Below are 24,479 nucleotides of genomic sequence, written 5' to 3'. Positions count from 1 at the left end.
AATTTTAAATAGTTCCCTGCACATTCTATAGCAAGTTGCTGAGACCAGTAGGAAACGTTCCACGAATTAATTTCAGGAAGTATGGAACCATGGAAATTCTAAGTAAATGTTTTAAAAATCATTCTTACGACAGTGTCATATTTTGAAATATACTTCCACTTAACAGGGCAACATCTGCCTTTCTTTTCATCCCCTATCCTTCCTTAGTACTTTTCTAGCAATGAGGTAAATGATGATGGCAGAGATAATAAACTATAGAACCATCATATTTTAGGGTTGGAAAGAATCTTGTGGACCATATGGTAACCACGAATTCTCTGTAGCACATCCAATCTATGAATGAGATACTTGTCTCTGTATGAAAGAAGACGATACTCCTTTATGCTTCCAATTATGCTCCACATTAGAGCCAAACTTCAAAACTAATCAGATCACTACCCCGATCAAAAATTTTCCACCAAACTAGTCAGAGTTCAAGAACAGAAATTATAGGACAGTCTCACTCAACAGCATAGATACAAAAAGTCCTAAAGAAAATACTAACAAATTGAACCTAGCACGGACGTGCTCTCTCTCTCTCTCTCTCTCTATTTTTAATAGCACTTTATTCCCAATTTGGAACTACCCAGGGATGTGCATTTGAATTAAATTTGAAAAATCTGTACAACTCACCATATTAATAGTTTAAATTAAAGGAGAAAAACATTTAGTTACCTCAAAGGATACAGAAAAAAATGTTTAGTAAAATCTGACATTCATTCATGCCAAAAACTTTTAGTAAACTAGGAACTAAAAAAACTTTCCCTAAACTGAAAAAAAAAAAATCTTTCATTTATTGTCACACTTTCCTTTCTTGCATTACTATGTTAAGACCTCCGGTACAGTGTTGAACAGAAGTGGCAACAGTGGATGGTCTTATTTGTAATCTTAAAAATAAAGAATTAATTCAACTACTTTTCACCCTGGATTATGATATATATGTGTGTGTGTATATGCACATGTACACATACATTTTTGTACACTGATATAAATATATAGGATAAAAACTAAATATAAATATATATTTATGTCATAAATGTGTTATAAAATACATAACATAAATCATAAATATATACATATGAGTCAAGTAAAAATCACATGTATGTGATATATATAGTAAATAATGTATATGGACAGCAAAAACACAATCAACAGTGAAAACTGAGCAAACTCTTAAGATCATGAATAAAATCTCTGTTACCACCACTTCTAGTCAATAATGGAGGTCTTAGCATAGTAAGGCAAGAAAGGGTTAATGAAGTAATAAAAGAATTTGAAAGGAAGAAATAAAACAATTAGCACTCATAAGTAGTATGATTGTGTGAAACCCCTAAGAGAAATTCTAGTTAAATTATAAGAGTTCACATAAGTCTTCAGGAAATTTTCTGGCCTAAAAAAACCTCAATTGAATTATGTATTCTAGCAACAAACACAAACAAAATATCTTAATATTCTTTGTAATTGCTTCAAAAATACCAGGTATTTGGAAATAAATTCAAAGAAATACAAGAACTTTTTGGAGAGATCATCAACCTTTACTGAAGGGCAGTAAGGAAGATGTAAATAAATGGAGATATAGCATTATCACTGATTTGAAGAATCAGCATTGATGGGATGTCATCTCTCCCCAAACTCATCTATGGATTGAGTTCAATCTCAAACAAAATGCAATGGCTTTTTATTTTTGAAATGTGACAGGCCATTCTAAAATGTAAGTGGAAGAACAAAGGACCAAGAGCAGTCCAGCCACTCCTGAAGAAGATGAACAACATGGGAGACCTGCCTTGACAGATTTCACAAGCTATTATAAAGGTACAGTAATTAAGCATGCATAGTATATTAACATAGGAATAGACAGGATGACAAATGAAATAGTTTCAAGCATCCAGAAACAGACAACAGAAATAAAAAGAAATCTGACTTTGGACAGAACCAGCTATGCAGACAGACAGAGAAAAGACAGACTTTATAATAAATGGTATCTGACAACTGTTCATCTGTATGGGGGAAAAATTATATCCCTATCTCACACCACATGCAAAGCAATTTATGCCAGGTAAAGTAAAATTTTAAACAGGCAAAATTATAAACCTTTTACATAACAAAGAAGAATCTCCCTATAACCTTTGAGTAGGATCAGATTTCTTATAGAATTATTCAAACATAAAAAAAGTGATAAATTTCACTGGTAAAATTGAGAAATAAAGACAAACAGGTGTGAAAAGGGAAATCATCAAGTGGGAGAAGATATTTCTATTTATATATTATCTACAAATGATCAGTGTTCTGAATTTGTAAAGGGATTCCTACAAATCAATAAGAAAAAGTAAAAACCCAATAGAAAAATGGACAAAAGTCTTGAACAGGAACATCACAAAAGAGTAAATCTGAATGGTCAACAATTATATTAAAATATGCTCAAGCTCAACTATAAAGAAATATTTCATATCCATAAAGTTGCCAAAATTTTAAAATCTGGCAATGTTAATTTTGTCATGTGGAACATCTAGAATTTTTTTACATTTAGTGGTACAGGAAAAAAATGGTAAAAATTCCATGTGAAATAATGTGTCATTATCTAATATATTTGAGAAGTGGCATGCTCTATGAATGAACATTTTTCTTCCTAGGTATATTTCCTGGATGAAACTCTTACACATGCTCCTCAGAATACATCAAGAAGATTTATAGTCACGGTGCATGTAAAAACCCTGAAATAACACCAATGTCCATTAAAAGAAAACTGGAGGGGCGCCTGGGTGGCTCGGATGGTTGGGCGTCTGCCTTTGGCTCAGGTCATGATCCCAGGGTCCTGGGATCGAGCCCCGCATCGGGCTCCTGACTCAGCGAGGAGCCTGCTTCTCCCTCTCCCTCTGCCTCTCTCCCTCTCTCTCTCTCTCTGTATCTCTGTGTCTCAAGTGAATAAATAAAAAATCTTAAAAAAAAAAAAAACTGGAAAACTATACAACAGAGAAAAGAAATGGATAACAGGTAAATGTAGCAAAATGTATGCTTCTCAGGAATAACATAACAAGAAGAAAAAGCGAGTTGTAGATGGATTTTTATAGTATAGTCCCATTTATGAAGTTAAAAATCATATAAAACTAAACAATCTAATCCTTAGGTATATAAAAATATGTGGTCAAATTATAAAGAAAAGTAAAGGAATGATGATTCAAGATAAAAATGAAATAAAGAGGATCAGCAAGGGGTACACAGGAGCTTTAAAGATAATGGCGATGTCCTTTTTTTTTTTCCCAAACGAGGTCTTAGGTACATGGGTGTTTGTTGCATTGCTACTCTTCATGCCCCACTATAATTTTAGAAAAGTCTCTTATCTTTTCCAGACTTGATCAACAAAATGTCCTTCGATGACTTTTGGGAAAATGTCTGGCTCCTTACCTTGGCTATCTAGGCCCTTCCAGACCTGGCCTCCTCCTACTTTCCTGCCATCTCTCTCCATACTTCCCTCATCTTAGATCCCTTATGGCAGGCACACTCCACATTTTTCATTTTCTTGAACATACAGTGCTATTCACTCTAAAATATTCTTTCCTCTTTTACTAGCTTGGTCAATGCCTCCCTTCCTCTGAGACATCTTCCCCAAATCTCCCATCTCCAGGTCTTTCCCTTTAAGGGAGTCTATGTTGAGTTCCCTTATTACACTTTAATCCATTATTGCTATTATTTTTTGTGTGTCTGCCTATAACAGGTTGTTTGTATAGTGACAGCAAAGACCACTGCTATCTTTCCCATTGTCATACATCTACTAAGTAACCCAACATCTGGAACGTAGATGGCACCTGATAAATACTCTGCGATGAATCAATGAACAAACAGATGAATTAATTCCTTTGTGCAGAAGCCCATACTTTCCCATAACTGAATAGACCTAACAGTCAAAAAACCACTTGTAATATTGAATCTGCCTCGGTCTCCCTGCCACTTCACCCACTAATCCCACTTATGCTTGAACTACATCCGCACAGTGAGACACATGACAGGTGACTGCAGTTGGGAGGTGAACCGGCCACAGATGAAGAGTCAAGAGACCCAGATTCTGGTATGGGGACTTGTACTTCCATGACCTCTTCTAGCCATAATTTCTTCCTATGTGGTAAAACGGAATACCATATTTCATGTTGTTTCATAGCATGACAGGATCCTGCAAATGCAAACATTAATTCTGCTATTAACAACAATCAGCAGGTAATTCGGTTTCAAAATCAAATCTTCCTTTGAACTATCATCCTGTAACAAGGACACAGCTTTCCTGCAAATTTCTGATTTCTCTTTTATTTTTACTTAGTAAGAACTAAGTAAATCTCCAAATCCAAAATTCTTGAATGAAGTTCCTTTTTCTGTCATGTATAGTTATTTAGTTCACAATTTTTTTTTTCCCTCTGAGAACATGAAGGCCCTCTTTTTTCTTCATATGGGACTTCAATCTAGCAAAAGCCAAACTTCCACTAGTAATATGGTCTGGCTTAGCATGCATGAAGTGCTAATCTGAGGTCACCTCTTGCTTGACCAGAGCTTTTTGTCCTCTTTGTATGTCTTGATTAGTCTGTCTCTTTCTCTACAACTTCTCCAGAGACCTTTCCCTTCATGTCCTCTTCGTCCTCCTGTAAGGTGATAACCCCCACTGGACTCTAGGTGTGACTCCATCTTTTTAATTTTTTTGCCAGATTTTCTCCTATCTCTATTCCCTGAACCCTGTTTTTCCTCTCCACTTCAACAATTCTTTTTCTTTCCAGTCTTTGAAATGTGACTTTAGGGATTCTGCTTGTCAGCTGGATGAACACAGAGGCAAACCCATGAACTCTCCAGAAAGAAGCTAATGGAATGAAAGCACCTCCCTATATGAGGATCATAGATAACATTTCTAACTTTTTCTGGCACACGGTTAACATTCTTGTTGAATGAAAAACAGTGAAACAGGATTAAGATTCCAACTTAAAAAGACTGAATGAAAAGGCCTCAGTCTTGGGACACTGAATAACAGAAATACTAAACAAAAAAGATGAAAATATATTTAGAGGTTATTTTATTTAATTTGCTCATGCATTCATTCAGTAAATATTTATTGACTGACTAGACATTGTTCCGGGGGTTAAAGCTACAACAGTGAACAAAACATACAATGCCCCAGAGTTCATGTGCCATACTTTCTAGAAAGAAGGGAAGGCAAACACATGAGCAGTATGTGTGTCACCTTTATAATCTGTGCCCCCAAACTGCAGAAAAACTGTTCTTGGACAAAGGTAACACGATGAAAAATATACTTGATGAAGTACATATTTTATCAATCAATAAGCATCCTGTTCTGGTGATATGCTCAGAATTCAAGGGAAAATATCTTTCAAAATGATTTCATTCCCACAGAAAATATTTGTCTTTGGAATTAACATGTCACCTCGGGCCACATATCAAAAACGCGTTTACTTGTAAATTAATTGCCTTCATTTTACCAGTGAATGCTTTTTTTTTTTTTTTTTTCCTTTTTGGATATCTCAACTGGGTATTCCATATTCCATATTTCTTCAAAGTCAAAGCTGTTCTCTTGCCGTATGGAGAGGCACCTTTGGCGGTTGTGTTAACTCTTATAATAGGACACCAGAGTGCCATTTAATACACCAAACGAGTACTATTTAGCAACCTTACAACAGAGTCCCTTACAAACCTGGGAAATTCGACTCAGCACCTGTACTATTGTTTAGGATTCCTCCCCAAAGGACACATTTTCTCCATGTAATGAAAAATACCTTGAGGGCGCCTGGGTGGCTCAGTCATTAAGCGTCTGCCTTCGGCTCAGGTCATGATCCCAGGGTCCTAGGATCGAGCCCCACTCCCTGGGAAGCCTGCTTCTCCCTCTCCCACTCCCCCTGCTTGTGTTCCCTCTCTCACTCTCTCTTTCTGTCAAATAAATAAATAAAATCTTTAAAAAAAAGAAAAGAAAAGAAAAGAAAAGAAAAATACCTTGAAAAGCGAGAGTGCTTTCAGATTTTGCAGAACTGTACTGAGGGAGATATGCAACAAATGGCTGTTGAGAATCTTACCACTGGAGTTAAAATTTTGCTCCTGCATTTTATGGCAGGAAGTAAAAGCCTGGCAGAGAGACGGGAGAATACTGTCCGTCAAGTGTCTGTCAAATTATCCACTGAAAAGGTCATTCCAATGACAATTATTGTGCTAGCTGCTAGCATATTGGGAATTTTTGCCAGAGATTTTTTAAAACTCCACAGAACAGACCAAGAAACACTGAACAATCCCCACCCATGAAATCTAAAAGTCACTTTAGAATGCTAATAAGAAAACATAATATGAATTGCATATTTTAGAAATGTAAACTTGCTAAAGGGAAGAACTAATTGCAGGATGATTTCCTCTTACTCAGAGATAGCAACTTGAGACCCACAAAAAAGGAGGGTCACCATTCAGGAGGTTATCATACTAGTCTTTACATTTAATATGATGTATTACAAAACTAGATTTAAGAACTCAAAGAAAGGTTATCACGGTTCATACTAGATAGAGTAATGATTATTATAAATTAATAACTGCCAATGCTGAACTAAATCACAGTTTAGGGCTGATCTGTGCTATCCGTAACACTTCCTGGTTCCACAGACATGTTTTAAAGAACAGTGACTCAGAAGCTCCTTTTGAGATGATTATTTCCTGTGTACTTTTGCTGACTTATGTATCTGTATCCTCTGAGGTTTCCTTTTGGTCAGTATGGCATCTGACAGGGCTGAGTGATGTAAAGGAATCCAGTAACATTTGATTTGCCAACAGAAGCCACTATCAAAGTCCGCAAAAATGCAACGGGTCTGCCACATCCATGAAGGTCTCTAGCACATGGGCTGAGTTACACCCTTTCCAATACAATTCAGCTGTTTCCCCTCATTATGCCTTTGTCTATTGCTTGTGCACTTCCAAAACTCTTCCCAGACCTTTCCCCCAAATGAAGCCAGTTTGGTATATGAGGCTCCACCACTTGTTTCCACTTTCTTCAAGTGGCTTTTTACACCACATTGACATGAGAAAGACCCTCTACTACTTACGTAAGACAGGGTAGCAGATGCTTAGTTTGGTGTCAGGAAGACCCCTTGTCCATTTGGTCAAACTCTAGCCATGTTCGTGGCAAGAACACAAACATTGTGAAATCTCCTCCTATTTTTCTGCATAATCTTAGTGAATTGTACTTGCTCCTTTGGGCTCAGTGACTCCACACGTTCTATTTCAATTAATCAATTGTGAAACCTTTCCTTCCAAGTCAAGAAATTCTCTCACCTGATATCAATAGTGTCCACTCAAGCACTTAAGCATTTGGTCTTGGTATTGAAATTCACATAGATTATTACTCCTCAGAAAGATGATCTTAGGAGTTAACTAATTTTGCTATTGGGGCTCTAAATGATTGTCAAAGAAAGGAGAGTTAAGAAAGGTAGCAAGGGGGAGGGAAGAAAGGAGTACAGGGAGTACAGGAGATTGGAAGGAAAGAGAAAAAAGGAAAGGGAGGTTTGAAAGAGAGAGCTAAAGCAGGAGAAAGGGAAAAGAGGGAGGGAGAGAGGGAGACTAAGCCAGAGAATCCCAGCTCTGGTAGCGTACAATAGTACCACTGATTTGGGGGCAATGCCTATAACTCTTGTTCGATGTGCCAAATACGGTAGAGAAGATTTTGTTGGTGTTGAAGCTGCACAGGACTGTTTGTTTGAACACACTGAAATAAGACACCATGATGTCCTCCGATGTGGGGTGGAGCAAAGGTGGAAGTAATTCTTTCCCCTAATGATTAGTCCCTAATGATTAGCCTCCTTTATGTTGTCCCTGCCAGACTTAAGCTCAGTAGTTTCATGAGGCTCTGTTTATGGTACTATACCAATAAACCCATATCTAACTACATACGTGGGTGGAAAGGGGGATCACAGTCCAAATGACACATGCAATACAGAAATAACCCTTCTCTTTCTAACCACAACATCTGAGTCCTCATACAAGAGAAAGTCCCTCCTCTAAGTTCCAGGCCCATCCCACTTCCTGCTGCTGAATTAAATACTTCCCAGAAAAAGGACAACTCACACATCCAATAACATCATCTTTTGGCTTATACGTTACACATATTATTGCACAAATTAATAACATGTTAATGTTATTCATATTAAATACAGAAAGGGAACTTGTATTTCTCCAGAGGCCCTGGCTATGACTGATTTAAATTTAAAACTCCATGAAATCATCTTGCCACATCTTTTCTTGAGTGTTACCTGATTTTAATTCCATTCCATCCTCAACATGAAACATCAACAATTTCAGTGATAAAGTAGGAGCATTTTTACATCTGAACATATGAAAACTGTTTTAATTATTCTAAACTAATGAACAGATTGAAAAATCTTGACTATTATTAATACAATTTAACAAAGATCTATTAATACTTGCCAAATAATACAAGTTGAGATCTTTTTAAAAAGAAATGTACCTTATTATTGTGTTAATTTGCCCACACACTGTAAAGATAATAAAAATTTTCTCAGATCTTGAATTTTTTAAAAATAATTTTGATGTAGATGCTTTACAGATAATAAAAACATCTGAATATTTTCTCCATGCATGCTGAATTAGCTCCACTAACTTACCAACTATATTTATTAGTTGAAGTTAATAGCAGATTCTGTCCTTCATTTTTACTTTCTTTGAAAAGAAATTTCTCCTCCCCCATATATCATTTCCCCCCTATCCACACAATACACACACACATTTTTGTATGTATTCTTTACCAAAACCTCAGCCTGAAACTTCATGAGTTTCAATCCACAACACATATTCAGTTGGTCAGGACCACAGTACAGAGTTAGCAAATATATTTGCTCAAGATTTAAAGAATAGAAAAAAGAAATTATAAAAAAAAGATTTAAGAATAGCCATATTATTTTAGAATATAACTACTGAGTAGGAAAATTCTTATATAATGTCTAAAAATCATCAACCCCAACCACCAGTTGGACGACCAAAACAACACTGTTCCAAAAACATTTCTCAGTATCAACATTTTTGGCTTCAAGTTACTGTGCTATGAAAACTCGAGTACAACCTCCTGGAAAATACTCAAGCTGTCAATCAGGTGGAAAATGGAGGCAATTATCCAGATAATCTGAGCAAAAAAAAAAAAAAAAAAAAAAAAACCCCAATTACGTGTATACCTTAGGTGAAGTATTTTTAGTTGTTCTAGATTCAGATAATTACATCCATTATCCTTTTAGACATATACAATTTGAAATTCTCTCAAGTACAAACAAACAAAAAGATAATCCCTATGGGGTATATTATGATTTATAAGACTGATTAATTTTCATTAGACACAATGACTAATTCCTTTTGAGATCTGTACTGATTTAAACCCTGAGTAAACACAGTCTTTTAATACTGAATTGTTATACATCATCTACAGACAATGATGTAGTTCTTTACCCATCTCAAAAGGTTTAATTAGAGAACTTTTTGTTTTGCCATACACCTAATTAAAATGTTTGAGTTTGACCTGAAAGACTGTGAGTGATAAAATGAGTTGGTATTGGTGGACAATATAAGCCAGCACTTCATGATAGAGAAAAACAATTCGGGTGGCAACTCCCAAGATGGTGCCATGCCCCTGAACTGGTATGCTTACCATGGGGTGGATTTGGGGGTACTTTGCAGCTGCACTCCGAGCTGGCCATGGGTACATCCATTCCTGAGCCTCCCAGCTCAGTCTGTGAGTTGGAGAAAAGCGATTGAGCAGTTCCTCCAAGCAGCTGACAGGTATGGCATAAACAATCCTTTATCAGTAATACGTACTTAATTTTGCAAATGATTTATCTTCTACACATTAGAGTGGCTTCAAGCTTCCCTAATAACATCTCTCACATTCCTTGCCTACTACTAGTGTCCTAATATGCCCCTCAATTAATATCTTATTTGAAAAACAGTTCATAGCATCATAATTCAAACCAAGCAGAAATAAATAAATAATAAAATGTTCCTTTCTCCCTTGCACTATTAGGCTCAACTTCCAGAAGTTACTCTCTTATGACATTTCTATTCTTGACTCTTTTGGTGGCTAACTGCATATATACATTCCTGTGTGTGTGTGTGTGTGTGTATTCAGATGCAGCATCATTTGATTCCTTTTCTGAAGGATGAGGCATTTTTCTCATTTGCGATTCCCTTCCTCTCTCCTCTAACCACTACTCTTCCCCTCTTACTGCCTTCCAATTTTTGCTTAAATGCTACTCTGTTCAACACTGACTCCTGTTCTCACCTGCAGACACTCCCATTCTCCAAAACTCGTATCACTTTCTAACATACCACCGAAATAACTCATTTATTATGTTTATTGTCTATCTCCTTCCAGGAGTAAGTAAACTACATGAGAGCAGGAGTAAGTAAACTACATGACATCTTCCATGAAGATGAAATTGAACCCTTTTTAATATATTTACTGCCCATACAAATATTTATTTTATATGAAATGCCTTGTTAGAGTTCTATTTTTATCTTGAATTATCTGCTTTTCTCTTATTTCTAGGAGTTTTTCATATGCTTTGGTAATGGCCTTTTGTCAAATATATGTATTACAAATATCTTCTCAGAGTCTACATTTGTTTTCACTATTATAATGGTATTTAGTGGACAGAATTCTTTAACATAATCCAATTTATCTACATTTTTCTATGGCTAGCTCTTTTTATGTCCTGTATTAAAAATAAGCCTAACCCTAAAGTAATGCATATATCCCCATGTTGTCTTCACAGTTTGTTTGTAGATCTAAATATAAAGAAATGGCAAAAACAATCTGTCTTGCACTGATTTTCATATAAGGTGTGAGGTAGGGGTTAAGATGATTTTTTCTATATAAATATTGAATTGACTCAGCATCATCCCTTCCCCAGTGCACAGCAGCTGTCAAATCTGACATAAAACAAATGACTATTTGTGAGCATCTGTTGCTAGAAATTTTCATTCTATGCCATTCATCTCTCCTTGTGCCCAAATCACACTGAATCAATTACTATAACTTTATAAATCTTGGTGTCTGGTAAGGTAGCTCCTTCCAAGTTTGTTGTTCTTCTCTAAGGCTGTCTTGTCAATTCTACTCTAGCATCATTTTTTGAGTTGTTCCTTCAATGTCTGGGGAGCAGTGGTTGCCCACTCATATCTCTGTATGAAGTACTCAGTTGCTTAAGAGTAACAAGAAGCTTCAGTTGTTTTAAAGCATGTTCACTGACAGGTCTAATTTTAACAGGCATGAACAGGAAGGCAGGCAGTCAGGCTGTCCACCTCCACCCCAGCCCATCCCTCAATGCCAGAAGAAAAAGACTTAACTCTGGCAGCCTGAAATCTGAGTCACCTATTAATCTGATTCTATTTACTTTCCATCCCCCCTTCTTCCCATTTCCAGTGGTTTTATTAATCTATCCCCCTCCCTTTATTTTTACTCACAACTGTCATTTGTATGAAAGTTTGGGAAGGAGGAAACACAAAAGAAATTAATCTACTTTTTGGGAACTGAAAGCTGATGTGCTTTACTGCTTTACTCATGAAGATGGTGGAATTATAATCAGCAAGACAGGTATATTACATAAAGGTGGGTATTAGGTTTCAGTGCATGGTATATATAAATATCACCCATGCCATGTCTCAATTTAAAAAAAAAAAAAGAATGAGAACTATTGTACTGAATTGTGAACACCTTGAGGAAAAAAAGCGTAATTTCTATTTGATTTCTATTTCCAATAGTAAGTTCTTTGTGAATCATATAATCAACTGTTAACTTTAAAGCATTTTTGATCTATACCAGCATCTTATTTTAAAAAAAAGAGTCAACTCAGAGACACATGGACTAGATATCTGTGCTGGCTGATCTCCATGTTGCTATCCAGAGGCACTTCCCAAGGCTTTTAAGCCCTGTTCTGCCCGCCCAGAGGCTGACTTTCATTCAGTAACTCAGTCCATCACACTGGCCAGTTTCCTCTTGCCGCCTATTGGATTTGGCCATTAGGAAGGACCAGCTGGAGATCAGAGGCTAGGAAGAAAGGGGTATTAGGATGTTTAACCCCTACTGTGTTCCCTCTATCTTTGAAAGTGGCAGCACTGGACAACCCTAGATCACAGGTTCTGATCCCCTAAGGACCTCTCTTCCACATCAGCAGCTCTCACCAGATTGCTAAGAATTTTCTCCCCTTGCCACTTTTGGGCTTGGGCTGGCAAGGGTTCTCCCAATCTTTTTAGGACTTGAGTGCCTCACTTTCATAAATAATTCCATTATTAAATTGTCTTCAAATACACCTTCGAGATGCCATCTGTTTCTTGTTGGCACCCTGACTGATAGTGTTCTAGGTCAGCTGGATGAGTGAAACAACACTACAAATAAATTCTTCTTCCCTTGTGTAAAGGTATTGTCAAACATAAACAGCGTACACTTACCAACTGTAAAAGAAAATTCTTATGAACAATATGCTGAATCAGGGTGAGGACATGAAAGTAAATACTTGAGTTAAGATAAAAAGAATCAAAGCAATTACCCTTCTACAAATCTCTAAAAACAAGCACAAAGGTATTATATGAAAACTCTGCAGCAATTATATTATTTTGATTAATGTCCCTGAGTATTATTTTAGCTTCAATAAATCATTTTACTGTTTATCTTCTAAGCCTGAAGAGAGGAAAAACAAATGTAATTTTACGGCTTAGGAGAAGGCATAAAGATGGCCAGAGTCTACATTTATGAAAAAGAGAGAACACGGTGTCATGGGTTGAATTGAAAGTGGGGAAAAGAGAGAACAAAAAACCAGACCAACATATTTAGATAAACACAAGGAGATTTTATAATTTTCTGCCAAATGATCAATAATAAAGTTAATGATAAAAATAATAGTGACTTACCACTTATTACATGGTGGGCACTATTCCAAGTGAGATATATATATATATATACACATACATATATATATTCATTTATATATATATAAACGCTTTTGATGCTCACAACAACTCTATTCTGTCATTACTGATATTACCCATTATCTACACACACACACCGTATATACGTATATATATGTGTATATACGTATACAGAGGTGTATATATATGTATATGTAATGGTTTATACACACACACATACACACACACACAGAGGGAGAGAGAGAAAGAGAGATTTTATAGAAGAAACTGAGACATACTGAGGTTAAATAATTTTCCAAAGATCACCTAGTTTGTAAAGGGCAGAGTCATATCTGACCTATGCTTGTGCTCTTAATTTCTATACTATACTTTGGTAAATATATTTACATATTATATCATCTATATCCTTCCTCATCCCTTTTGGAATTAATGTGTTGCATACTTGTTCATTAATATACTGGAGAAAAAACAAAGTGAAATATATTCAGGTTACATTTTGCGTACTGAGAACCAATTTTTAAGAAGACATGAATTATAGACAAGAATTTTGCCTAATCTCACATAACTTTTCACCTTATAAGACCGAACATTATCATATCAAATTTATGACAACTACCAAACAAATGCTAAACATTATTTTTAAAAATAGGGCAATAAGGCAGTCAAGGAAGTTCTTTTAAAGAAAACTAATTTTTGAGTAAGTTTTTGAAGAAGGTGATAATTGGTCTGAAAAGGAGAAAACACACAAAATTCATTATCTAAACTTCTCTAAGGAAATCTGCCAAGACAGTCAAGATGCTCCTTCTCAATACAGTCTGCAATGTAGATGAATTCACATATAGGACAATCATATTTAGACAGTTTGGACACTCAAATGGAGAATGGTGGTTTGAGTAAGAATAGAGGGACTGAAAATAGAACTTTAACTTTCTGTATCACGTAAATAAATCAGGCTGAGATATAGCCTATAGATTTGGAGAAGAAAAGGATCACCCTTAGGTGTCCAGTCAGTAATTTATATGGCACTCAGTGAAAAAGCAGCAAGGAGTGGGTCATTGACATCTACCTCCTGTCTAGGGCACAATTAATTCTTCTGAACAGTGCATTTACTGAACTCACCAGGGTAGAAGTCTGGTCTCCAACTTTACTATCTAGAATTAAAAGATTAGATTTGATTGCGGTGTCATTGGGAAGAAGGATGGATAGATGGATGGATGGATAAATATTCATCCATCAACCTACTAGGTCCTTGGAGACCTTCCTTGGGCAGCATAGGACACAGTTAGTGGTAATGGAAACACCTGGCATCCTAGTTATTTCTGGTCACCTAAAAGGAAATAAAACTAACAGTGCCCAAAATAGAAAATGAAAATTGCAGAATCATATATAGACCACAAACTTGAAGTTTTATTATTTCCAAAACCTCTCTGTCAAACAAAGACCCAAATAAAAGGCAATTAACCAAGCTTTGGGGAGACACTGCACATGACTAATGGCACACAGCGAAGCTTTTTGTGCACATCTAAATCTACTTATGTGGTAAGACCTTTTTCAACTATAAGATTCTGTAATTGTAAGCTCTGTGTTATTATAACAAGAGTTGTAAATTATAAAAATGGAAACCTAACCAAGTTAAGAGATTCACCCAGTAATTTATTTTAAGTCAACTAGACTGCAAGCTGCTTGGGAATGAGTTCATGGCTCATGCTATTTTATATTCCTCTGGTAGCCTAGCATAATACTTCTTCTCTATTGAGCCAGCAATAAATAATTATTGATTACCTGAAGTCAGTGACAGGCACACCACCATCTTCTGTAGCAATGACATCAGATAGACTGATTTCCATAACTACATTCTTAAGCCCAATCATCGGAAAAGAGCAGATGTTAGCTGTGCAAAGGCTGAGTTCTCTGCCATGAGAGCAGTTAATTGTAACACCCAACTAAAGTCGTGAGGTCAAAGGACATTATTCCTGAACTGTGACTAAAATACAAAGTTTGCCTCATGCTTTCAGGTCTCTGGGGCAGAAAGTCTATTTGTTTTAAAAACATAAGGAGAGTTTAATTGATCATCACAATTCTGCAGAACCAGATGACACCAAGCCGTTCAGCTTGCTGCTATCCATGTCATTTTTCAGAAACAAATAGTGCAAAAAGATATGGAAATGCCATTCTTATCAATAGTTTCAAGAAACATGGACATTGAGGTAATGGCTTCTTTTAACTAATATTATCTTAAAACACCAACTACAAGAGCTATGATTTTAAATAGGTTGTGGGTAGGCAAGAAGCCTTTTAACTTATTTTCCTTGATCATGCCATATTCCACACACATGCATTAAGTAATCCTAGCCAAGCCTTCCAAATAAACAAAAAGAAAATAAGCAAGATGTACCACATAATTTCCTTTAATTTTACACAAAGGAAAAAAAAAGTCCCAAATTTCTTCCATCTGTAAAAGAATTTGAAGAGTTTAATAGAGTCTCATATTTACATAGAACAGTAATTAAGATTTTTTCTGGTATTTTTAGAGGGTTACCTGTATTTTCTGATAGCTATCAAGATTTTCCCATTAAGTCCATGAATAAACAGAATGGGCACCATTTTCTGTGTACCATATGATAGATACATTGTTTCAATGATAAACTGACAGTCTGTGGTGGTGGTATCTGATAAACATTTTAAAAAGGGTAAACACAAGAGAGATAGCTTTCTTATGGCAATTGCTAAGCAATCCTTATCACCTTTCTTATGGCAATTGCTAAGCGGTCCCTATCACCTTGGGACGTGAGAATGACGAGATCAAGCTGTTTCAGTATTTCTTACTTTGATTTAGCCAAAGATCTTAGCAAAATTTCCAAATAGGTATAGCGCAAGGAACTAACCAAATATGTGTATACTGGGGCATAATTTATCATATAACTTTATCAGATAAAGCAAATGAGAAAATCCTGAGCCAGTCATAAAAGCGTGTCCAACTCAGAGTGACTTGTCCTTAAGATGGATCTTCTGTAAATAATTAAATTAGTCCCCCCCGATGGATAGAAGGGGGGGATCTTGTGTGTGGGCATGAGCATACACACACACACACACACACACACACACACATTCTAAAGGCTAAACCTTATATTTAAGTTGTTAGTATAAATGAGACTTTACCACATACTGAATTGTTAGCAAGATTCCTGAATTTCACACTGCAAAATAAAATCAGCATGATTATTATAAATAATTTGGTTAGATGTGATTAGAAATTTATGAGAAATGTAATCTATGGTCACAAAGACTTATATATTTAAAAATCTGAGTCCTATTGTTAAGAATGTTTAATACAGATAATTAATTTGAAAGCATTTTGAAAAAGGCATGTGAAACCCTAGAAGGCTCTCAAAAGCAGAACCTCTATCCAGAGAATGGAGGACCATTCTGTCTGGTGCTATTTGGCTGTCCTAGAGAAGAGGGGTTATAAAAAAGGAAGATGGGGGTTGTAATGGTGGCTGGGAAAGGAGTAAGAAGAGACTATGGGTGGGTGTGTGTGTGTGTGTGTGTGTGTGTGTTGGAGGGTTGGGGGGTGGTCTTCCCCTTCTTTTATTAAAAGAACAAACTGCAAATGATTTTATCAGTGGCCCAAGGAATTATAAAAAGTTGAATATGACAGTATGACTGAAAATATTTTCACCACTCAGGGAGTAGGCCTTTGCAAACATGGCCTCACTGGACTTACTATTAAAAGCAGTGTGCAGGGCGCCTGGGTGGCTCAGTTGGTTAAGCGACTGCTTTCGGCTCAGGTCATGATCCTGGAGTCCCGGGATCGAGTCCCGCATCGGGCTCCCTGCTCGGCAGGGAGCCTGCTTCTCCCTCTGACCCTCCCCCCTCTCATGTGCTCTCTCTCTCTCATTCTCTCTGTCTCAAATAAATAAATAAAATATTTAAAAAAAAAAAAAAAAAAGCAGTGTGCAAAAGAGGCCTGAAAACCCAGGGGTCCAATATCAAGCGAGCCGTAGGAAGGTGACCTTTCATTCCGTTTGTTTATGAGAGGATCTGCAGACTCTGTCTCAGTGTGGGTCCAGCATCGGCAAGAGGCCAAAGGGGAGACGGTGAACTCGGCGTTTTTTTGTTTTTTGCTTTTTCTGAGGTCATATAATCAACTTAGAAATTTATAGCTGGAAAAGAACAAGAGTGAAAGTTTGTTTTTTATATACTATCTTACATTTTTGGATGAATGGCTAAATGCAAATCCCCTTTAATATTTTTTTTCCACAGAGTACAACCACCTTAGTACCAATTTAAGTACTAAATTTAGCCATTGGATATAGCACACAAAATTGAAGGGACAAAGGAGAACTGAAGCAGGTAGTAATTAAGACAAAATACAAACTCGACAGAAAACAGAAAAATGAAAATAGTAGTTCTGTTAGGCTGATGGTAATGTTTTTTCTTGTTTAACATTCTATAACTTAATAAATAATATCTCACTTAAAAGACATTTATAAGAATACAGAGTATTTGCAAGCAAATCTCACTGTTATTTTTATAAAATGTTATAAACTGACTGCCTGTCTATGAAGTATGCCTGTATACACCGTTCCTCTGCAGTTACTTATAAAAGGTAACGCCAAGTATGCTGGAAAGTTCTTATTTGAACTACTACTCACATCTGTACTTCACTAACACAAACAAAAATGACTCCTGTGTGGTAATTACCTTTTAACATGTGTTCAGGAGTTGCTTGTCTTTAGGTATTGATTTTATTTTTTCATTCAACCAAGTACCTCGGGCCCTTTCTGGAGTATCAAAACATTTTTAAAATATTCAATATATAATCTGATTCCCTCCACCCCCAGCAATTTTCACCTACTGTGAAAACAAACTAAAATAAAAACCAAAACATCAGGAAAAGAAGAATGATGCCAGAAATGGGTTAGAAACGCCGTGACCGCCTTCATCCTGATTTAGTCACTGTCGTTCCAGAAAGCATGCACACACTTTGTTGACTCTATGGCTGTGACTGATTGATGATGGCCTGGCAAGGTTACCATAGCTAATTACAACATCATTCATCTAAGCCTGCATGGGAAGAAAATACCAGCCTCGAAGGGAAGAAAAACGTAAAGAAAGAAAAGCTATTCTATAGCTGTTAACTTTTGAATAATCAGCCCCAACAGGAAACAAATAAGATGAAACTCAATGACCAAATTATGACTTATGGATTCATCCAAGCAAATGACCTCAGTTGCCTGGTAATTTCAACTCTGGTTTCACAGCCCACAACGGAGAGCTTCCAGCAAAGAGGAACCCGCAACATGCTTGTGCGCTTTGTAGTCTGAATTCAAAGGCTCCGGCAGAAGCCCAGCCCAGCCCTGAGCTTTAGTTCTGCTATGTGTGTGGTGTGACTGTGTTTGTCTAGGGTCAGATGCCAATACTTAAACTCACATTATGGGCACAGCAGCTACTTACACACTGCAGCCTAATTAAAGGAATAAACTTCCCCCTTCTTTATTTTTTCCTGAAGATCAGTGCCATAAAGGGATTTGGTTTCCTTAAAAATTCAGACAAATGTTCCCACATGTTTCCCTTATGCAGTAAATTAGTCAAAATCAGATAGAAAACGGTCACAATTTCCAACACTAATCTATGGCTATGTAATTTTTTTTTTCCTGAGAACTACTGAAAATAAAGACAAGGGAACTCAGTGTTTTGAAAATAATTGTATTATAACAAACACACAATCATAATTTCCATTTCAGTTTTGAAGCACAAACACACAAGGAAACAATAAAGCATCTGAGGCACCTTTCAGCTTTCAAGTCTCAGAAACAAGAATCACTTTCAAATAGAAAGTGAGCTCATCTTCAAAGTTTAACACACAAGAGGAGAATAAAGCTAATGCTATTTCAACTCCAAACTTTAATCAGATTGCTTTATATCTGGGTAATATAGATCACAAGACTGGCAACAACCAAGTCCCAAATACGTTTTTTCCTGACACACTGTTTAAATTACATCCCTAAAATAATTATAACTAAAGAAAATATTTTCTCATGTAAGCTTGAACCCAAAATAGCAAGTTTCTGTCAAGAAATACTGAAGAAAATTATCAAAAGATCCAAAATAAAACTACTAATTACCTGGGGCCATGGGACAGAAATTGGCAGGCGCATGGAGTCCGATTCAAATTCAGCGGGGTACGAATGAAATTCTCCTAAAACAATCATAGCCCATTAGGGCAAGCAAGGGGTATTTTATAGATGAGAAAACTGTGGGGCAAGGAGACATGGTAATGACACATAACGAAATGACCCAGATGGTCTCAACTCAAATATTCACTTCTATGGAAATGACAAATGTGTCCTGATTTATTTTGTTTGGAAAGATGTGGTTCTGATACAGATTAAATGATTTACCTGGGCACACAGCTAGATCAAATACTGTAGGTCTGGGACTAGCTCCACACCACTGGTTCCCAAGGGACAAGGATGGGCCAAGCTTGGGGCCATGACCTCATGACATCTTTTGCACAACAGTAGAAGGCCAGGTACCACAGATCTAAAGGCAGCACAGGAACCACTGACGAGAAGGCTAAAAGACCCTTACTCTTCTAAATGGCAAGCTAATTGCCCTAATTTGTCTGATGTATAGAAGGCGCTAGGTGCAGATACTTGAAACGTCAAAAAGAGTACAACGGTATCTGCAATACAGAAAAAAAAATCACCTCTGTATCCCATTAGCATATTGGTTTTGGTGCAGTTTTCCCCCAAACACATATACATGCATGCGTGCAGGTGTGGGCAGACCTACAAGGGATGAGGAGACGAAGTAAATTCTTCTTTTTTTTTTTTTTTAAATTTATAGAAAGATTTAAAGGAAATTTTCGCCATCTAATTTTCTGGTCTTTATTCCCTTATTAGCTTCTGACTTACAGCTATTCATAGTATCTATTTATTAATTTACACTCTATCTTGATTCCAAAATGATATGAGGTGGTATTTTATCACATATAGTATTAAAAGACATGGTAATTGAAATCTTCAATTAATCCCAAAAATGTCATGTAGTTGAAAGAGTGCTGTACTAGAAGCCAGAAGACACAGGGTCCAACTCTAGTTCTTTACCCAACCAGTTATTTGACATCAGAGCACACATTTGCTTATTTGTAAAATATTGTCAATTGTCTAGAGAACTGCTAATTATGAAATTCTATTCTATTTCCAGAACCAGCACTTTACAAAAGGTGTTGTCAGGGGCACTATGAATTCTTGAGGGGAAGTGGGTTTCTTCACTATAGGACTTCTAAAAGGCATTAGGATTCTCTGTTGCCTACTCAACAGCCTTCTGTATTCCTTTCTTCCCTACTAGCATAATCCATCTTACCTGTACAAAGAGTGAACATGAATAAATTAGAAGAGCATCTAAAACTTAAATGCTCAATAAACGTCATTTGTTAATTAACTACAATCACATAGTTGTTGAAATCCCAAACCATGTTCAGAAGTACCACAGGGCTCCAAAGAAGACTTGGAAAAATCCCTGAACTGGGCGACTTTAAAGTTCAAGTGGACTCTGTGAATATGAGTCTTTGCTATTCTACCTGGCATTTGTTCTACAGCAAGTCTCTTCTTTTAAATAGATTTTTAGGTTAGCAATCTCTAGGCTATACAGTAGGAAGCTGTGGCCAATTTCAGAAACAGAATCTTAAAGTGTTGGCCCAAACTAGCAAATCATTCTGCATCAGGACTTAGACATTTAGCATTACGTTAGAAAATCCATTGGGGTGCAGGGTGGGGGCGCCTGGGTGGCTCAGTCAGTTAAGCATCTGACTTTGGCTCGGGTCATGTTCTCAGGATCCTGGGATCCAGCCCCTCATCAGGCTCCCTGCAGAGCGGGGAGGCTGCTTCTCCCTTTCCTTCTGCCCCTCCCCCAGCTCGTGCGCACGCTCTCTCTCTCAAATAAACAAACACAATCTTTAAAAAAAAGAAAAAAGAAAAGAAAAAGAAAATCCGGGCGCCTGGGTGGCTCAGTTGGTTAAGCGACTGCCTTCGGCTCAGGTCATGATCCTGGAGTCCCGGGATCGAGTTCCGCATCAGGCTCCCTGCTCAGCGGGGAGCCTGCTTCTCTCCCTCTGACCCTCCCCCCTCTCATGTGCTCTCTCATTCTCTCTCTCTCAAATAAATAAATAAAATCTTAAAAAAAAAAAAGAAAAAGAAAATCCATTGGGAAAATAAATGGCAAGAAATAATTTAGATGAATGAGGTTGGAATTTTGTAGATGCCCAATTGATTTGAAACTCCTCCTATAAATAAAAATATATACCCCATTAGCTTATAGGGTATATGACTGAAATCTTTTAGGTAAGTAGAAGATTTCTCCAATTCATCTTTGTAACTCATCATTGCTGAATGAAGTATTAAGAAATTTATTTATTGTATACCTATTGTACCATCTTGTAGATGTGCACAAGGCTTTACAAACACAGTCATATTTGGGCTTGAATTTAAAAGGTGCATACAAATTCACCAAGTAGAAAAGAGGCAAAGGGAGGACCAAGGTGAAGAGGATAGTTACCTCTACAAGCACTGAGGCCTGAAAGACAGCAAATCTGGGGAACGGCAAATGGTTCATGGTGCCTGCAGGTTAATGGAACTGTGGAAGAGTGGCCAGTAATAAAGGCGGGCAGAGAGGAAGTAGGTAGGTTGTGAAGAACCTGTAAATATGAACTTCTGGCATATTCTGGGCATAAGCATTTCATCTTGGAAGAAAAAGAAAAGGAGGGGCCGATCTCTGTATGCATATAGGGAATGTTGTTGGCTTTTAACAGAGTATCGTTAATTACCATCTTGTGTTGGACAATGATATAAAAATTATACTGAATATTGGGCATATTTTTATTTCAGATATCAATACAATACAAATTTTTGGCGATTAATATGACCTAATCATAAAAATGTGTTGATTCCTATTACTTGTTAAATGGTATCTTGATAAGAGATACAAGCATGTGAGTTGGTAATGATTAAATTCCCCATCTTCTTGAATGGGGCTTAAGAATTTGACAATCCGTGAGAATAAGCCCTGTGTCTGCTGCACCAGTTTATGCAAATGAGCCCCAGGAGAAGTAGGACCAGTTCCAATGGCCTCTGGGAGCTGAGTGGGGAGCTGAGCTGAAGAGCTGGGGCTCTGGTGCTTGGCATTTTATACGCACCCCGCTCTGGTGAATCACTGGGACACAAATGCTACTCCCCCTCTAGCCACCCAGCCCCCTTCATCAAGCAGCATCTCAGGGTAGGCTTGACAGCACGACCAGGTCACATTCCCCCCAGCAGCCATGAGCATTGCCTCTGCGGCCAGGCATCTCCCTCCATCCTGAGGCGACACCTGCACCATCTGCGACCACACCCTGACCCGAGGGCAACAAAAGGAAAGGAAAGCGGAGCAGGCAGACACCGAAGCAGGCTGGGTTGTGCCCTTCTCTAGTTTCTCTGCGAAACTTGATAAATGTTTTCCCGTCTTTGCTTTCAAAGTTCCAGGAACGAAAAGTGCTCAATCTGCTGGACCCATGAGGGAGGATAAGGGCTGATATTTTTTCATCATTCATCCCTGCCCAGATTCCTCCTGCTCATTCCGAGGAACCATCTGCATCGGTCTGCTAATGAGTTTGGACATGGCTCTCCGCGCACTACGAAGCCACTGGAGGTTGTTACGCAGGGAGTTATATAATCAGATTTGTGATTTAGAAAGGCAGCTCCGGCAGAAGCTGGGATTGGAGACAGCAGGCCCTGGGAAGAAAGAGGTCAGCTTGAGGCCTCCGCGACTGAGTGATGAGCAAGCTCTGTCCTGCTGTAAGGGTGGGGTGCATGCAGGCGGAAGGAAGTGAGGCTGGCCGGCAGGAGAGGGGAAGAAGGGCAGGTGAGGCCGGGGCTTCAGAGCCCGTGGCTGGAAGGCAACACTGACCACCCAGTGAGGAAGGTTAGCTAATCTCATCATCTCATCCACACTACTACGTGGAACGGATCTGAAGCCGGGGAGGTAAGCACTTTCAGGGTTTAGATACCTATTCACAAAGTACACCCCAGAAAAAGCGTATCAATGTGTTCTTTTACTATTTAGCATATGAGAGGGAGCACAGGAAAGTGGTTCCTGACACTGGAGCCAGAAAGGGTTCAAATCCGGGCTTTGCCATCTACTCGCTATGTGATTTGGGATAAATTACTTCAATACTATGTGCCTGTGTCCAACCTCTTAAATGAGGGGAGTAACAGAACCCAGCTAAGTATCGTGAGGCTTAGATGAGTTGTCATGGGAAGTCTGGGTGGCTCAGCCAGTTCAGTGTCTGCCTCCGGCTCAGGTCATGATCCCAGGGTCCTGGGACGGAGTCCCGCATGGGGCTCCCTGCTCCGCGGGGAGTCTGCTTCTCCCTCTGTCCCTCCCCCCACTCATGCACCCGCGCTCTTTCTCTGTCTGAAATAAAAAAAAAAATCTTTAAAAAAAATCCTTAAAAAAAATGAGCTGTCATAAGCAAAGGATTTAGAACACTTGGGGCACTGTTCTGAGCTCAGTGCCTGGCATATAGTCCCCACTTAATAAAGATTCTCCCTCTCTCTCACCAAAAATTAGTACTAAAGAAGTAGAAAATTCAAAGAAAAAGAACCTCAGCTTACTGTTCTTCCTGATTTCAACATTATATTGCTCAGACAGTTCAACAAAAGAAGCTGAGAAAGCTTAAGAAAAACTTTTTTTTTTTTTTTTCCCTGAGAAAGCCCCTAAGAGAAGACAGAAACAAATTCCCCAGCACAGGGTACTCTAAGGTTCAGCCGTTTGAAGACCACACAGTGCTTGCTTATAAATAGAATATTAAAACAAGCAAGAGCAATTTTCTCCTTTCCTCTTCCCTTATTGCCTAATTTCCCTCCCATACCATTTGCATAATGGATAAAAAGGCAACCATTATGCAAATGAATGATAGGGCGGTGAGGCTGCCGAAGCCACAAACCTCTGCTGTGGATGGAGCGAAGCTGCCACAGAGCCCTGGGTTGTCCCCATTCCAGCACACCACGTCACTAGCTGGGTTTCCAAAGGATAGAGGAGCATCATGAAGATTAGAGGTCATAAATTTCCACTTGGTTTATTATAAAAGGGGCACCACAGATGCTTTCCAGAAAATTAGTACCAAATACGGATATTCAGTACTGTGGTATGTAAAATACACTTTCCAGTAAACATTTTGTTTCAGATGGGAAAAACCAGTACTCCGCAGGACTTCTATGATTTTAAGCATATACTTTGCTTTGCAAGGGGAAGATTCCCCTTGCAGAGTAGTAAAAGCCTCTGTTCCTCTACCTGGAGAATTAACGTATATAACAGGTGCTCAGAGCAGTCTCAAAACATATGCAAACATTCAACAGGAAGGAAAATTTGTTTTTAAGTACCAAAATGTTAGTGGCTTTTTCAAAAGCTTCATGCTGTTAAACTGACCTAAATTTATCTCTAAGAGGCATCAC

The 24,479-nt window shown here is 37.8% G+C and overlaps 1 protein-coding gene across 4 annotated transcripts in view; it reads right to left on the bottom strand.

Annotated features, from left to right (window-relative positions):
- PARD3B (par-3 family cell polarity regulator beta) overlaps positions 1–24,479 on the bottom strand; it is a 996,466-nt gene that overhangs the window by 567,478 nt on the left and 404,509 nt on the right. The window lies entirely within an intron of this gene.

This window comes from Neomonachus schauinslandi, chromosome 3 (assembly GCF_002201575.2).
Source record: "Neomonachus schauinslandi chromosome 3, ASM220157v2, whole genome shotgun sequence".
Classification (NCBI taxonomy): Eukaryota; Metazoa; Chordata; class Mammalia; order Carnivora; family Phocidae; genus Neomonachus; species Neomonachus schauinslandi.
Note: the sequence above shows the minus strand (reverse complement) of the source record. Positions and strands in the feature narration are given on the sequence as shown.